Below are 17303 nucleotides of genomic sequence, written 5' to 3'. Positions count from 1 at the left end.
CAACAGTGGAAAGCTTTGGAAAGTTATATTTTCCAAATGAACACCGATGCAGGGTCATCCATACCGAAATACTGTTAATCCAAATCAAATTGATTTTCATTCTCTGAAATAGGCAGCATGTATGCAACCACCTATGATTACATGAAATGAGGATCTTACAAACCTTTCAAGATCCGAATGCATGGTGTATGGATAGCCACCTCATCTGGATATTCATCTGGACATCTGGTTACCTTTTGATGAAGTCTATTTTCATTGCTTTTATTTTTATAGTTTTTCTGCTAAGCCTGTTTTCCCCTGTTCTATGCCCTTTAAAAAATGATTTTGACCCCCAAAAATAAATGACAGCCTTCTACACCCCTCTAAATGTTTTGAATCTCATCTCCCTTCAGTTTCAGCCAGTATAGGCAATGGTGCCAAAGGCTGAGGGCCTTATCACACAACCTCCATTCTTGCTGCAATTGTGTTAATGACAGAAAAGTGCATACATACAGATAGTGTGACCCCCTTGTCCTTAACCCTGCTTCCCGACTCTATGCCCTACTCACTGTGCCTTTCATTTGTGTGTGTGTGTTTAAATGCAGTTCCAAAGTTATGCTAATGTGGTTTAACTAACAAACAAACAAACCCCAGGTTGTTCTAGAATAGTGGAGGGGAGAGAGGAAGGGGAAGGAGGAGGAAATACTGATACCATATGACTGCCCAGAACTACCACAGGAGTAACTCATCACACCTGAGGAACAGAACTATATCAATGTGATTAGGAATTTACTGACAGGGTATTCCCTGTCAATGGCAAGTTGTGGTCTAACTACGTTTGGAGGACAAGGCAGGGATGACAGGGTCATGCAATAGGTCACCAAAGACACTATTATCCAACTTGTATGGCAGTTTAAAAATCATGTGTGATAAAGTCCTGGGTGTTGTCGTCCAATCCATGAGGATGGCACCTACATCATAGTAATTGAAACTGGGGGGAGGGGGGGGAATATGCTTAGATAACAATGGAAATATATCATTTGCTTTTATTTATATCACTGGGAATTTATGCTATCAAGCTAGATAATGTCTTTTTGTTCCTCTGCATGCTCTTCCTTTGGTAACACTTTTTGACAACATGGATTTGTTTTACTCATGGGAGCAGTTTAAAATGGTGGTGTTCAGACAATCCTTTCTGAATGACATTCAGTAATAGAATAGTTCAAATTAAATTCATAAACAATTTATTTTCAAATGCAGTGAAATGATCATAGTTAAAGAAATGAGACAGAAACACCCCTGATTGTCTTTGATGGAACACTTAAATCATTTGAAATTCTCTTTTCAGTTTCACAAGATTTATCCTTTCAATATAATAGCAAAACTCACATGATATCTAACAAAAGCATAGCTGTATGCATTAAAACAGGGAGCCAGACTCCAGGCTTGCATGATCCACATTACTCACTTTATTTTATTTTTTACTAGAACACTGAATCCACCAACAGAAACCATTTACAAAACAGTGACTCCAAGAGACCAGGGTTTGAATCTTCATTTGGCCATGGAAACTTGCTGGCTGACCTTGGGCAAATCACATTCTCTCAGCCTCATAGGAAGGCAAAGGCAACCCCCTCCCTGAACAAATTATGCACAAAAAACCTATTTAGGGTCACCATAAGCCAGAAATGACTTGAAGGCACAAAACAATAACAGCAACGAAGTTAATGGCAACCATGGTTTCATCCTTGGTTTCTCTCCATACGTTATTCTTCAGCAGCCAGATTTGGGGAGGGGAAAAGCTTTTTCATTGTTGATGTTTTTAGATAAAAGGAAGTCAGAAATTCTTGCCAGCATCTTTGATGTAAATCATTCAGTAGATCCAGATTTACCTTCTCCCCACCCCTGCATTCCAAAATTGGCATTTGGTTCCCTCTTTCATGTTCCTTCCTTGACCTTTAGATGCAAGAGGTTCCTTCTTATCTCCTTTTTAAAAACTAAAACATAAAAATACAGGCAGAACAATGTGTGGCCCAGGGAACCAGGGCCTTTTGCAACTTGAAATATTGTTATTTTTCTCTGCAGGAAAATTCCAGAAATTGCAGTTCACTTGGTCAATAGGTTGTAGTCCCCCCACTCCCATTTAACCCATTTTTCAAAACTAGAAGTGGACATCTAGTCACATCCAAGCTTTTGTTCCATTTTGGAGACAATTTTGGCACCCCTGTAGCTCCTAGAAACCTTTCCCTGGACCTACTTGTTATTTTGTGCCTTCAAGTCATTTTCCAACAATAACTATCATGGGGTTCTTTTGGCAAAATTGTTCAGAACGGTTTTGCCACTACCTTCCTCTGAGGTTGAAAGAATGTGACTAGCCCATGGTGACTCAGGGGATGTTCCCACTAGGGGAAACCCCGCGTTCTGAATCGAATCCAAGGAGTGGCGTTCCTATTAGGATCCGATTTAAACCTAGAACGGTTCTAGAGCAACCCGCAATCGTCCCCACTACAAATCGAATCGTAGAGCGGTATAAAATTTTGAATCGAGTTTTCGTCATTTAACGCGCGTTAAAAAAATACTAGGGTCTGACCTTCGTTTTTCCCTTGATTCGAGTTAGGAACCGGAGCATTTAAATAGGAACGACAGCCTTTGAAATCAGGTTAGCTGGATGGGAGGAGCGGAGTGCGATGGGGCTGGCCTTGGGGGAGTTGCCCTTTCTGTCCCCATCCGTCGTGGCTGTCGCCATTTTTGCTTCCCTCACCCCTTTGTCCGCTGTGGTCTTTCAATAAGAGATAAGGATTTTTTTTATTTTTTATTTTAATGGTTTACAGGCGCTTAATCTCTTCAGCGCTTTAAGCGCCTGAAGTCCCGGCTGCTCAAGCGCCTGCATCTGCCAAAGGACTACAAGGCTTCCCCCGGTGGATTGCAACCTCCCCTCTGTGTGGGGAGAGCCCATTTCTAACGGAGGAGAGGCAGGAAGGCAAGCCTCCTCTCGAAGAGGCATTCCCTGCCCGCTTGGACTCTGATCTCGCCCAGGCAGGGAAGGGAAGGCTCCTCGCAAGGAGGCATCTGATCTCGCCCAGGCAGGGAAGGGAAGGCTCCTCATGAGGAGGCATCTGATCTCGCCCAGGCAGGGAAGGGAAGGCTCCTCGCGAGGAGGCATCTGATCTCGCCCAGGCAGGGAAGGGCTCTGATCAATGGGGGGGGGGGGGAATAGAGCCTTTCTCCCTCTCTTTCTCAAACGGAATCTGCCTTCTCCTCCAACCCTGGAAAGAGAATCTTTGGGAAGAGTGCTCCCTCCCTGCTTTTCCAGCAGCCTCCTTCATTGATCTCTGTGCTCTCTGAAGGGATTCTCCCTGGCTGTCTTGGGAGACATGAAGAGGGGATGCTGTCCTGCAAAACCCATCCCATAGTTCCTCTGGAAACAGCTTGGGTTCCCCAAATTCACTTTGCCAGAAGCCTCTGCCATTGATCTCTGTGCTCTCTGAAGGGATTTTCCCTGGCTGTCTTGGGACATCTCTTGCTCTTGCTTTATTTGGCTTTCACTCTCTCCTCTCTCTTAGGTCTGCAGCCTCTTGACGCTGGGATCGTTCTCTTTTCCCCTTTTCTGTCTTGTGTCTCTATCCCACTTAAACTGACTGCCTTCTCCTCCTTGATCCCATTTTCCAACCCTGGGCTTTGAGTCTCTACCCACTGAAACACACTGCCTTCTCCTCCTTAATCCGATTTGGCAAACACACACACACACACTACAGACAGACAAACAGACAGACAGACAGACAGACAGACACACGATTATATATGAATACTCACACACACACATGCATATATATATAAATGGATACACACACAAACATAGGTATATATACACATATATATTTGTGTGTGTGTTTGCACACATGTATATATATATGCATATGAGTGTGTGTGTGTGTGTGTGTGTGTGTGTATATAAGGTAATTATAAAGTAACAAGTTTTTGAATTTATGAAAAAACCCTCATCTGTAGTTCCAAACCCACTGTAGAAATAATACAGTTTGAGACCCCTTAACCTGCCCTGGCTCAGTACTAAGGAATTATGGGAACTGTTGTGTTTGTGAGACATTTATCCTCCTCTGCCAGAGAGTGCTGGTGCCATAATAAACTACCATTCCCAGGATTCCCTAGCACTGAGTTATGGCAGTTAATATGGGGAGACGCAGAAGAGGACGTTTGAGCGATGAAGCGCCTTCATTGGTCCATTTGAAAAAAAACCCCGCCAAAAATACATCGATTCACAAACTGTCAATGAAATGGAAACGATGCCAAAAGTTAAATCGCTTCCAAATATTCCGGATTAACGTTACGTCATTCTGACGTACTATTGATTGACAGCTCCAAATAAGGTATGGAGGAGAAGAATTGCTTTATTTAAACACCGAATTCATGACAAGTAGGAACGCTACCAGGTTAAAAACTTCGATTTAAATAACCAGATGGGAACGAAGATTGATGCGATTCGGAACGCGAGATAAGACCAGGGTTATTTTGAATCGGTTTTATTAAAAACGTTGTATTTTAAATCGTTTCAAATCTTAAGTGAGAACACCTTCAAACAATTACACAATGATGGCTCTTCCAAAGCTCCTACAATTGCCCATTTCACCTATATACTTACAATGTCCCAGAGACCATTCCAGACACAGGTATGGTAATTCCTGTTGTTGTTCTTTTTATATTTATTTATATCCTACCTTTTCCCCAGTATAAAATTCAAAGATTAAAAATAGTAAAAATGCACAAAATACAAAAGTGATAAAAAGAGATGGAATCAAGAATATATTTACCCTATACTTATCTATTTGTACACAATTGTTTATTTGTTTGTATGTAACTCTGTTATCTTTTCCTATCTTTTTAACAATAAAGATTTTGGGGGGGGGGCACCACTGAGAAGGCCCTGTCCAATATTCCCACAAGATGTACTTGTGAGGCTTTTGGGACGAGAGAGAATGGCTACATATCCAGTCTGGGAGAACAGGAAATACGCCACCAGGAAACACAACACGAGCCTGTACAAGGGACCCACATCTCCAGAATCCCTGGTAGCAATGCCACAGCCCACCAGTCAGGGGATGTGACCCTCGGCTTCTCCAGTTGTTAACTGCTCTCTTCCAAGCAGGCCTTAATTCCCACAGGCATTCTGGGTTGTTTGAGGACAATAAAGTCCTAAACTTTATTAAAGTATGTAACTTGAGAACTGTAGGGAGTACTAAAGGAGCAATTTGCTTTGTCAAAGTTTGGAATACAAATGAGGTCTTTTATGATGTTGTCAGGCCAGACTGTCTCTCACGTTTCACCCCTTTTCCTATAGAGAGAGGTGAGCAGAATGGGCTAACTTCCTGATCTGCAACCAGGCAAGTGATCTCCCTTCCATTTGTTCTTTTGCCTCATATTTTCAACACTGATGTTCTGGCAAGGGTCCAGGGCTGTGCTGTGCTGTGCTAGGGGTCCTTCTGCAGAGGTCTTGGAAGGAAAGCTCTGGCTTAAAACCAGTCAATGAGTCTAGCTCTTGTTTGACCTTCACTGTTGGCCGTTTGGATACCCATGGCATCTTTTTGTCTAGGCAGAATTGGTGCCATGATCCTCGCCCTGGGCCACAGATTGAACTTCAGTTCAATTGGCAGCCCCAGGTGGGATCATGGCACCAATTCCCTGCTTCAGCTTCTGATTTGGCTTCCACATCCTGGTTCTGATAGCTTCTTACCCCTCTATCTTATTTTGTTATAGTTTAAAGCCTTTTAAAAAACAAACACAAAGTAATCCTTAAAATAATTTAATACCAAAGGGCTTTAGCCTTCTTTGCCAAATAGTACTGGTGGTTCATAAAACTACAAATCCCAGGATACTGTAGGATGGAGCCATAGCAGTTAAAGTGGTGTCAAACTGCATTATTTCTATAATGTATATGCATATTTCAAGGAGATGGAATCAGCCTAATTTCCCTTGGCAGGGAATGCCTCCATTTGGGTGCTACTGTGGAAAAAGCCTTGTTTCACATACATGGCATGAGGCATCAGGACATGCAATAAGGTCTCTGTTGAGGATGGCAAATTTCAGGCAGGCTCATATGGGAGGTTGAAATCTTTCAGACATCCTGTTCGCAAGCTATTAAAGTCTTTGGCCCCATTCCCACTGGCTTATAATGCGGACCAGGACGCGAATCATGGGTGCATCATTCCCATTTGAGTGCACCTTCGATCTACATTGCTCCGATATCATTCCCATTGGAATTCGAATCTGACTCCCATGTGATCGAATTAGCCTAAAAAAATCCAAATCAGTGGTTGATAAACTGGTTTAATTTAACAGCGCATTTTCAGCTAGTTTTCCTGTGCCTCCTGAGTCTGATTCATGGCATACGAATGGGAACGACAAGGGTGTCTGATTCGGGAACTTTAGGATGGGAGGAGCAGTGCTCAAGGGGCTGGCCTGGGGATGTCACCCACTTTGTTCTCTTTCCTGCATTACCGGCACCATTTCCCCCATTCGCATAGTCTTTCCTCTGGTGGAGTGGGAAGCAGGGTAAGGCGATCGTGCTACATTGACCTGCAAATGCAGTAAACACATTACGCCCCCCTGCAACCTCCCCCCTGCTCCACATTCATAGACCGACATGTGAGGAGACCCATTAACACCATTTTTAACTATTATTTTTTCTTTTTTGTTTTTTTCTTTCTTTGCCTCTGCCTGAGCACCTGAGCAGCAGGTGGGCTTTGCATTACATGCCTGCTTGATCGCCCCCCAGACAGCCCAGGGAGCAATGGAGGAGGCAAAGGGATTTGGGGGGAATAGCTCCTCTCTTTCCCAGAGGAACTATGGGAAGACACAGAAGAGCCTGGGACCCAAAGGGATTTGGGGTGAATAGAGGCTCCTCTCTTTCCCAGAGGAACTATGGGAAGACACAGAAGAGCCTGTGAAATTTAGCCTTCTCTGTCAGAGAGCGATGGTGTCAGAACAAACTACAAATCCCAGGATTCCATGGGATGGACCCATAGCAATTAAAGCAGTGTCAAACTGCATTTTTCTACACTGCAGATTAAACCTAAGACTATAATCTTATGCACTTGGCATTGCAGTCATTACATTAAGTGGGGCTTACTTTTGAGTAAACCTGTACAGGTTGCAGTGCTCATACTAGTAACATAGGCTAGGACTATTTACATTTGCCAGCTGTAAAAAACAAAAACGATTCCAGACCTTTCTTTTGAAGCTGCATGCATTTTTTCCAGGAAGTAGGAGATGGAATTTCTCCCATTACAAGCTTAATATGAAAACATAAAAAGAAAAAATATTATTAAAAGCATAACTCACTGTCATATGCTAGTGCCTTTAAAGATACCTAATTCAGTTATGCAGTAGTTACACAATTCAGTTTAAATTCATGTTGTCTGACTCTCTTCATATCAGTGTATCAATCCCCCCCCCGCCCTTTAATGTACACAAGCACCTTCTTATTGTCAGGAACAGCATTCAGTTTAAGGAATAGTTCTGACTACTGACATTCATTTTGCATTTGGCCATTATTTTAATTAGGAAATAGATTTCATCATAGTTGCATGTCATGTGAAGTCTGTCTGCACTTTGACAGCAGTATTGTCTATTATTTCAACATGTTTACAGCATTTGCAAAAAAAGAATTTCGTGTCATGAGAAGTGGAATGAAGGCATCTGTAAAATTCAGAAAATAATAACAATGTAATATACACAAATCCAACCAAACTGAGGGAGGGTAAATGCTGGGCTATTCTTTTCTCTGACCATTAGTAATAAAAATGGGAAATGGGAGAGAGCCAATGTGGCATGTGAGCCAGTGTGGTTTACTGATTTGAGTGTTGGACTATGATTCTGGAGACCAGGTTTCAAATCCCAGCTTTGCCATGAAATTCCATTGGATGACCCTGGCAAGTCACATTCCCTCAGCCTCAGAGGATGGCAATGGCATGGAGAAAGTGAATGGCAAACCCCCTCTGAAGAAACATGCCAAGAAAACCCTGTGATAGGGCCGCCATAAGTTGGAAATGACTTAAAGGCACACAACAACAACAAAATGTGGGGTAGTGGTTTGCGTGTTGAACTAGGACTCCAGGAGAACAGGGTTCAAATCCCAGTTTAGGCATTGAAGTCGACTAGTTGCCAGACTGAAAACTGGAAAGTGCTCCTGTATTTTTAAACTGGTGTTTCTTGTCATAGAACCAGGCAACAAGCAACACCTGCTGAAATTCCCTCTTCTACACAGCCATTAAAGGGACAGGAATCCTCTCCAGTTTTCATTCACTTTCTCCATGAAAATGGGAACATGTATGGCCAAGCAACATCACAGTATGATCATGATGGCAAAAATGTTATTAATAAGGAAGAATACCAGCTATGGGAGGGTGCTGCAATCTGCTTTTGCCTGAGCCAACTGAGAAGGACAAGTTTCTGCCTCCTCCTCTTCTCTCTCCTCTGCTAATTTAGTGCAAACAACTTTTGTACTTTGAATTGAGTTTGCAGCAATTGAAATAAGCTGAGGACAAAGTGGGAAAATACAAGGAGAGAAAAATGGACCTTTTAGAAGTAGCTGAAGTTGGAATGACAGAATTAATCAGGGTTGTTGCTACCAAATCGGGGCAATTGCAGGGTAAGACACAGAACAGGAAAGATTTAAAAAGGTAGGAAGAAGTAGGGATGCAGTTTCTGTGCTTCTTGAAACAATTTACCAACCTGAAAACTCAAACAGCATTAAAAAGCACCTTTTCCCAGGAAAGTGGGGCCACAATGCATTCACGTAAAGTCGCTAGTTTAGCGAAATTACTTGAATGTTCATTACATTCGAACTGGCTCCCCATTGCCCAAAAATAGCATGCCATTGCCTGAAATTGCGTGTGGCAGTCTATCACGCAATAACGTGAAACCACATGATTGCGCTTGGACTGACTTCCCATTGCCCGAACTTGTGTGTAGTGGGTTATCACGCAATAACGTTAAACCCCATGATTGCATTCAGATTGCCATTGGATTATGCATCTAATTTCCCTTGTCTGATAAACTCTCCAGATAACCTGGAGCTCTGAGCTAAAAGCATTGAGTAGGAACATAGCAACATATCATTACAAGTCTGCCACCTGTCCCTTTTGAATATTGAATTTGGGGTCGCATGTCTGTTATTTCCTGGCAAGCAAACAGGCTCCTCCAGACAAAGTTACTTAGGAGATAACTGGCTAGATATGCAGAAAAATACTAGCTTGTAAATTAGAAGAACCGTGTGTAACAGCTGGATGACTAAGCATGCTAAATGCTCACCAAAAGTTTAAAGTATTGAGGGTGTCAAATGAAAGACATGGGAGGAGGAGAAAGCAGGGAATACAGAAGTGGTTTGGTCAAGCCTCTTAACAATTTATGGTATCCTGGAAGTTAAGGCATGTATACCTCTCTTCTAATGTTTCTTCCTCTACAATGCCATAAAATTTTAAGGCTCTTGCTACTGAAGCTAAGAGGCCTTGGACTGGTGGAAAGATCCTCTTGTTGTAATCAATCATTCTGTCTCATCCTGGATTAGGGAGACTCATGGTACTAATTTATGCATGTCTACTCAGAAGTAAATCCCATTGTGTTCTGTAGACTTGCTCCCCTGCCTATTCTTAGGACTGCAGAATTACTATAACATCAGTCAGATGTGATCCCCTTTGGATATGGCAAGGCTTACATCTGGAGATCTGGGATGCTTAAATATTATTCTTTTCAATCTGCTTGGTTCCTACTCCCATTAATTTGTTATATCCCTCACTGAATAACTTCCATTGGCAGTGGTCAGATACTGCTGAGCATTCTGATGCCTATGAAAAGCACACCGGCTTTCTGATAATACCATGCTCTAAGGCAAAAGAGCACTTAATATGTGTGGAGTACCCACCTTACCACTGGACCTGAGGCCTCACAGTTTTGACAGCACTGCATAGAACGCCAAGCTGTGAAAAAGTAAGCTTTTGGAATGATTTCTTTCTGCCTCCCAAATGTACAAGGCAGATTACAAGAAGTAAAAATGTTAACATTTAAAAACAAATCAATAACTAATCAATAACAACTTTAAAACCAGCTTTTCCATTAGAACATTACAAAGAAGTCCCACCAAAAGTAAAACAAGTAGAATTAGAATTATCCTGCCAAAGGTAATTAAAGTAAAATGGAATTAATTTGCTTTTGAGAAAAGCACTCTTCTCTTTCTCACTCAACAACATCCTTCATTCAGCAAAAAAAAGTTTTCAGGCACTAATTATTAGAGCTTTATAAAAAGAGCAGAGAGGATGAGGAACTTTTTAAAAATAAATAATTATAATTAAGCTAAGCAGAAAAGTCTGAAGAGGACAGAGCATGGTAAGGAATAGCAAACAGGTTAGAAGAAGTATTGGGAAACCTGTGTAGAGGCTTGAGCACTGCACTATAATTCTGGAGATCAAGGGTTCAATTCCCCATACAGCCATGTCAACCCACTAGTGACCTTGACTGAGGTTTCACTGCAGTAATAATACCCTGGCTCAATGCTAGGGAATTCTGGAAAGTGTAGTATTGTGAGACATTTAGCGTTCACTGGGGCCATTCACACTACCTTTGAAACCAGTTTTGAGATCGATTCTTCCACGTGCAGTTCATACTGGGCCTGATTCTTTCACAATCCATGTCGAGGCTTGCACAAGGAAATGCCCCTTACTGCGGGTTATCGGGAATCAGGCTAAAATCCATCTTTTCTGAAAAGACCCGGGTTCCACGAAATATGAACTTGCCCTCGAACATGATTGGGGCAAATTCAGGGAGGGATTAAGGTCAGAGGGCGGGCAGAGGTCAGAGCATTCCCTCCCCTCATCCGAGGGGCGAAGAGGAGGAAAGAGCCGAAGGAAAAGGGGGGATCTGGATGCAAAGGGTGACAGGAGGCAAAAAGTGGGTGATTGATGGGGTCAATTCAGGGCAGGTCAGGGCACTACAGCAAGGGAAGCCTCTGCTATCCAGCAGAGACCTTTTTCCTTTGGATTTTATTTTTTTTAAATTATTTTTGGCAAAAAATGTGCATGTTTGTAGGTAAAGATATATACATATATAGATATATAGATAGACCGTAAGCAGGAGCAAGGGTCAATTCAGGGCAGGTCAGGGCGCTACAGCAAGGGAAGCCTCTGTTATCCGGCAGAGACCTTTTTCCTTAGGATTTTATTTTTTTTTTAATTATTTTTGGCTGTCTATGCGCATATTCTTTCCTTTGGAATGACTGCTGCAATATGAATGAATGTTACGTTTCGAATGTAATGTTGCAACTTGGCAAATTGATACAGCTTTTGCTACTGTCTCTCAGGGGTAGCCTATTTTTTCCTTTGGAATGACTGCTGCAATGCGAAAGAATGTTACAATTCGAATGTAATGCTTCTCTTTCCAATTAGGCAAATTGGCAAATTGATACAGCTTTTGCTATTGTCTCTAAGGAATTCAGGGGTAGCCTAGGGAAAGCCCCCCCCCCCCCCAAAAAAGCATCCTTTTCTGGCATTCCATGGTGAGGAATTAATTTTATTGTTGTTGTTGTTGTTGTTGCTGTTGTTGTTGTTGTTGTTGTTATTATTATTATTATTATCTGTGTATGAGGCATTCTGGGGTGCCAAGGGAGTGGGATACAGGCTACAGAGATGGCACTAGCTTGCATTTTGGGGTTGAAAATGGGGCCAAGGGCAGATCATAACCTACAACGCTGACCCAAATGCCCACAACACACACACACACACACACACACACCAGAGGTTTTTAAATTTGACAAGTGGCGCCTGATCCTTTAAAAAAAAAAGGGAGGGGTGGAAATCACACTTCTGATGCCCCTATCAGTGCTGGAAATGTCACCTACGACCATCGTGGAACTAACTTTGATTGACAGCCAGGCACCTTCACCTTAAACCCGAATTCTCCAAGAAGGCATTCGTGTTAAAATGCCCCTGATTGGTAGTCAGCACTTGCTTCCGGAGAGATTCCGGAGGGAGCCCCCAGAATTTGACCAGTTCATTCCAGGGCAATGCCGTCAGTGTGAATGAGGCCACTGTCAGAGATCTCTGGTGCCACAATAAACTACAATTCTCAGGATTCCCTAGCACTAAGACAGGGCAGTTAAAGTGCTCTCAAACTGGATTATTTCTGCAGTGTGTTTTGGACTTGAGTCATATACTGTCGGCCTCAGAAAACTCCTTGATAGGCTCATCACCATAAACTGGAAATGATTTGAAGGCACACAACAACAACAACAACAACAACAACAACAACAACAGTGATGGTAGTGAAAAGGATGGATTTGAAATATGGTGGCTGAATAAAGCAAAATAAATATTCTTCCAACTACATGGGTGTGCCCTAAATGTTAAGAGTGTATTGGATAATTATTAGAAAAGAATAGATAATGCAACAACTCCAGAGAGATTATTACTGTATATTTGTGTGTCACAAACAGTCTTGTCTGTGGTTTGTGGCAATGTTTTGTGGATTGTATTTGCAAAGTGTTGTTGTCATAGTATGTGTATGTGAACAGTCCCTTTGTTATTGTTTTTTCTGTACATACTGGTGTGCTTGCATGCACCTTTTCTCTCTGATACATACACCAGTGAGTATAGGAAAAATACTGTTAACAAAGAGGCTGAATGGCCATGAATAGGTGCCATCTGTACCAATTTTGTTCACTGCTTAAATGTACAGAAGATGAACACAATGATCATTCATAGCTGTAGGAGTAATTGGTGCTAACATAATCGTCTTTGCTTTGGGATGTTAAATTAACACCTGTATTAGGACAGGAAAGCCCTGTCCCATTTCGTGCCTGAAAGAGCAGGATCAGAATTTTTATAATAGATATTGTATGTGCACTCAGAACCAGATGTATTCTATTGAGTAGCAGAAATACTTTGCTTTCATTGTGAACATATGCTTCTGTTTGGAACATAAGAGCATACTGTTTAACATCCATGCGTAGCCATTAGTATTGTTCAGTTTAGGGTGAAAGACTATGCTACACCTCTCTTCTTTGATAGGACTGGGAATAATGCCCTTAATAATAATTTTCTGAAACTCCCTCCACAGCTTTTATATGATTTACTATTGGCTGGCATTTAAAGTTAGAGGGGAAAAGGCTGTAAGAATGGCAGACGTGTTGTTGGGGGGCTTCTTTTTGCATTATTGGATTTTCATGGAAGTATGTTAACATATAATACTAATGACATATTATGCAGAATACAGAGACATGGCCTTGTTAGTCTTGAATGCCAGAATGCAAAGTGATCTTGTAGCACCTTCGAGACTAACTTCCTCAGGTCTATTTCTGTTTCATATATGCCTTATTATACACATTGCCAGAAGGTAATTTTATATACAACATATTGATCATTTTGTGCATGAAACAAAAGTCTGTGTGCATTGAACCATCAGAAATCAAAGGCCCATTCCATGGGTCCAGTTTGAAACCACTTTGACTGCCCTGGCTCAATGATAGGCAATTCTGGCAACTGTAGTTTTGTGAGACATTGGCGGGATACAAACCGCCGCTTTGCAGCGCTTCCCCACCGCTGCCGTTTGCTCCGTGCGGGAGCTGCAGCAGTCAAACCGCGCGGCTCCCGCGCGGAGCAAAAAAGAAGCTCCATTTCGGAGCTTCTTCTTGCGGCGCCTCTATGACGTCGCGAGGCGCCTGGCGCGGACTCGCGACGTCATAGGCGCCGCGACACGTCTGGACGCTATGCGTCCAGTACGTAAAGATGCCGGCGCCCATGTGGAAGGGGCGCCGCCATCTTGTACGTATAGGATACGTACTAGGGTTAGGGGGGTGCGGAAGCACCGCCCCTTCCTAACCCTAGTACGTATCCTATACGTACTATATGGCGGTTTGTATCCCGCCATTGAGTCTTCTCTATTGGAGAGCTCTGGTGCTGCAATAAACTACAATTTCCAAGATGCCCTACCACTCACTGAGCCAGGACAGTTAAAGTGGTCTCAAACTGGATTATTTCTGCAGTGTGTTTTGGACTAGTGAGTGTCAGAGAGGGATTCTGCTGGCCTCGATGTGGAAAACAGAACAAATCCCAGACCTAGATATGTGGATATTAAAAATGTATGATTATGTGGAAATAGATACATTGACATGTTATACAGATAAAGGTTTGAAAAAAAAATTGAACAAGAATGGAAGCCATGGATAAACTATCTGAACGAAGAAAAAGGAACATATACTACTATTATCTATAGTTAATTTTGGAGATTAAGGAATCAATTCACTTGGTAACAGATAGCAATGTATAGAATAAAATGTATCAGGAAAGAAAATACTAAGATTGAAAAGAAAAGTGAAGAATAATTAAAAAGGTAAAGATAATAGAAAGTGACAATATACTAATGTGAAAAATACGGAATTGATAGAGGTGAAAGCAAGGGACAAAAGTGTAAATATGTAAACTTAAACAGGAACAAATATTATGTATAGTAATAGAATGTATTTTATTATGTGAAAAACCAATAAAATATTATGCAGGAAAAAGAGAGAGAGGATTTCTGTCTGGAGAGGGAGTTCAGTTAAAGTAACCCAGAGGGGGATGTGATAAACCTGCAATTGTTATGTTAAGGCGACTGGGCTAAGTTTGAAGTAACCTCCTTAGGATACTTTCTAACTTAATGTTCTTTAATAAAGTTACTTAGGAGACTCTGTCTGGGTGAGTGCTATACAGACAAGCACACTACCTAAGAGACTGAATGGGCTTGGGACCCTGGCCTAATAGAGCTGACAAAAGCAGGGCAGGTGGCTGGGGCCTTTCTTGTGGAGAAGAAGTAAAAAGACTCTCCTCAAGTGGAGAAGGAAGGTCCCTTCACAAAGGCAAGGCTCCTCTGAAGACACTTGCCAACTCTCTGATAAGATTCCCCTTAGGGTCAACACAACAACAACCACAACAGGTTCTTTCCCCCTGTATAGGCCATGTAAAGCCAAAGGGTGACCTTGGGGAAGTCACACTCTCTCAGCCTCAGAGGAAGGCAACGGCAAAGGCCCCCTCTGAAGAAACTTGCCAGGGTCTCCATGATGGGAAACGACTTGACACGCTGCCCTGCTCAGCGTGCCCTCACCACAAAAGAGGACAGGCACCACAAAATGTAGGACACCGAGGAAAAAATGGAGGAGGAGGTGACCAAATAAAAGCCCCAAACACTCATAGAGATATAGATCCCTGCTGCTTAGGAGTGCTCTGAAAATGGAGGCCCTCTTGGAGTTCCTCCTGGAGAGAAGGCTGGAATGTAGGACGTGTCCTGGAGAAGGAGGAGGAGGAAGGCTAGCTCTGAGCATCCTGGGCTGGGCTCTGGAGACAGACAGCCTGCCCCCTGGGCTCCCAAGGTGCCTTCCCCCCTTTTGCCTTGCATTTGTCTTGCCTTCCTCCTGGAGAGGAGGCTGGAATGTAGGAGGCGTCCTCCGAAATGAGCCGGACCAGGTCTGGTGCAAGGCAGCCGGCCTTGCAGGGCTTCCAAGGTGCCTTTCTCTTGCTTTCCTTTTGGCATTGCATTTTTTGCATCGCGCCTGGGGCCTGACTGAGAGCCCCGGTGGCTTTGCCAGAGAAGAGGAGGAGGAGGAGGAGGAGGAGGGCCGGGGGCGGAGGGAGGCGGCGGAGGGGAAGCCCTCGACAGACAGACAGACAGAGAGAGCCACTGCCGCCGCCGCCGCCGCCGCTGCCGGGCATGCGCCGCACCCCGGGAACATGGCGGAGGAGGAGGAGGAGGAGGAGGCGTGAATGACAGGCTGCCGGCGCTCCCAGGGACCGGAGGCGCCCTTCCTTCTGGGTGAGGAGGGCCCCGGGGCCCCTCGGGGCAGGACTGGCTTCCATCGCCAAGGAGGGAAGGGGCCGGGGCTGGAGCCACAACCACCAGCCTCTCCCTCTCCCTCTCCTGCTGCTGCTCTGCTCCCCAGGCCCCAGGGTCCAGCCCGCCTTCCCAGACCCCCTGCCCTCTCCCTGCCCAGCCCCCCCCCCCAGCACACCTCCTCCCTGCCTTTCGCCTTCGCCCCAGGAGGCAGCCCCACAGGCCCCCCTCTGCCTTGGGCACCACGGCCAAGAAGCAGCAGCAGCAGCAGCAGCAGGCATTTGCCTTGTGGCCAGGAGGGGTGTCTTGAGCTTTTTGTCTGGCTCATGGCCCCCTCTTTTCCTGGAAGGTCCTCCATTTGGCGGTGCCTAGTCCTCCTTTGGGGCTTGGAGGGCTGGGCACCCGGGAACCCGGCTGCCTGGGCCCTCAGGGGAGACCCTGGGCCCTGCCTTGCCCTCTCCCCTTCCTCCTCTGCTTTCTTTTCCTTCTTCCCTTCCCTTTCTACCCTTCCTTCCTTCCTTCCTTCCTTCTCTCCTTCCCTTCCCATTCTTTTTCCTTTAATTTCTTTTCCTTCCCTCTACCCTTCCTTCTTTCCTCCCTACCTTTCCTTTCCTCCCTTCTTCCTTCCCTTCCCTTCCTAGGTTTCTCTCTCTTTCTCCACCACTTTCCCTTCCCCCTCCTTTGCTTTTCCCCCTTCCTTCCTTCCTTCCTTCCTTCCTTCCTACCTACCTTTCTTTCTTTGCTTTCCTTCACTTTCCCTTCCTTTCCTTCCCTTTGCTTCCTTCCTTTCCTTTCCCTCCCTCCCTCCTTTCCCTTCCTTCCTTCCTTCCTTCCTTCCTTCCTTCCTTCCTTCCCTTTTCCTTCCTTCTTTCCTTCGCTTTTCCTTCCTTCCTTCCTTCCTTCCCTTTTCCTTCCTTCTTTCCTTCCCTTTTCCTTCCTTCCTTCCTTCCTTTTTCCTTCCTTCCTTCCTTCCTTCCTTCCTTCCTTCCTTCCCTTTTCCTTCCTTCTTTCCTTCCCTTTTCCTTCCTTCCTTCCTTCCTTCCTTCCTTCCTTCCTTCCTTCCTTCCCTTTTCCTTCCTTCTTTCCTTCCCTTTTCCTTCCTTCCTTCCTTCCTTCCTTCCCCCCTCGCCCTCCTGCCCTCCTTTTCCCGGGCGCCCAGGGGGAAAGCGAGGGAGGGGGCCCGGTGGCATTCCTCTTTGGGGAGGGGCGGCAGGGGGAGGCCTTGGGGGCATGGCGATGGCGATGGCGGCGGCGGCAGCAGCAGGTCTTCCTCCCTTCCCTCCTGAGCCTCAGGACTAGTCCTTCCTTCCCAAGAGAAGGAGGAGGAGGAGGAGAGGGTTTCCCGCGCTCTGCCTCTGCCTCGCCACCTTCTCCTTCTTCTCTTGGGAAGGATGAGTGAGCCTTGTTCCGGAGTCAGTCGGGAGGGAAGCAAGGACCCACTTTTTGTTGCCAGGCTGGAG

At 44.4% G+C, this 17303-nt stretch overlaps 1 protein-coding gene across 2 annotated transcripts in view; it reads left to right on the top strand.

The window, feature by feature from the left end:
- Positions 1-15439: 15439 nt before the first annotated feature.
- The window catches only part of SCML2 (Scm polycomb group protein like 2), a 76135-nt gene continuing 74271 nt past the window's right edge, over positions 15440-17303 (top strand). The window contains exon 1 of one of the 2 annotated variants that reach the window (XM_089511694.1): positions 15440-15517. The gene's annotated coding sequence lies outside the window, so the exon portion shown is untranslated. Of the gene's footprint in view, positions 15518-15783; positions 15826-17303 lie in introns of those variants that run through there. The other variant, XM_089511693.1, reaches the window with a different exon arrangement.

The sequence above is a fragment of the Sceloporus occidentalis genome, unplaced genomic scaffold, assembly GCF_023333645.1.
Source record: "Sceloporus occidentalis isolate IW3139 unplaced genomic scaffold, rSceOcc1.0.p SCAF_2, whole genome shotgun sequence".
Classification (NCBI taxonomy): domain Eukaryota; kingdom Metazoa; phylum Chordata; class Lepidosauria; order Squamata; family Phrynosomatidae; genus Sceloporus; species Sceloporus occidentalis.
The sequence above is the reverse complement of the archived record's forward strand: the minus strand, read 5'-3'. Positions and strand labels throughout refer to the sequence as shown.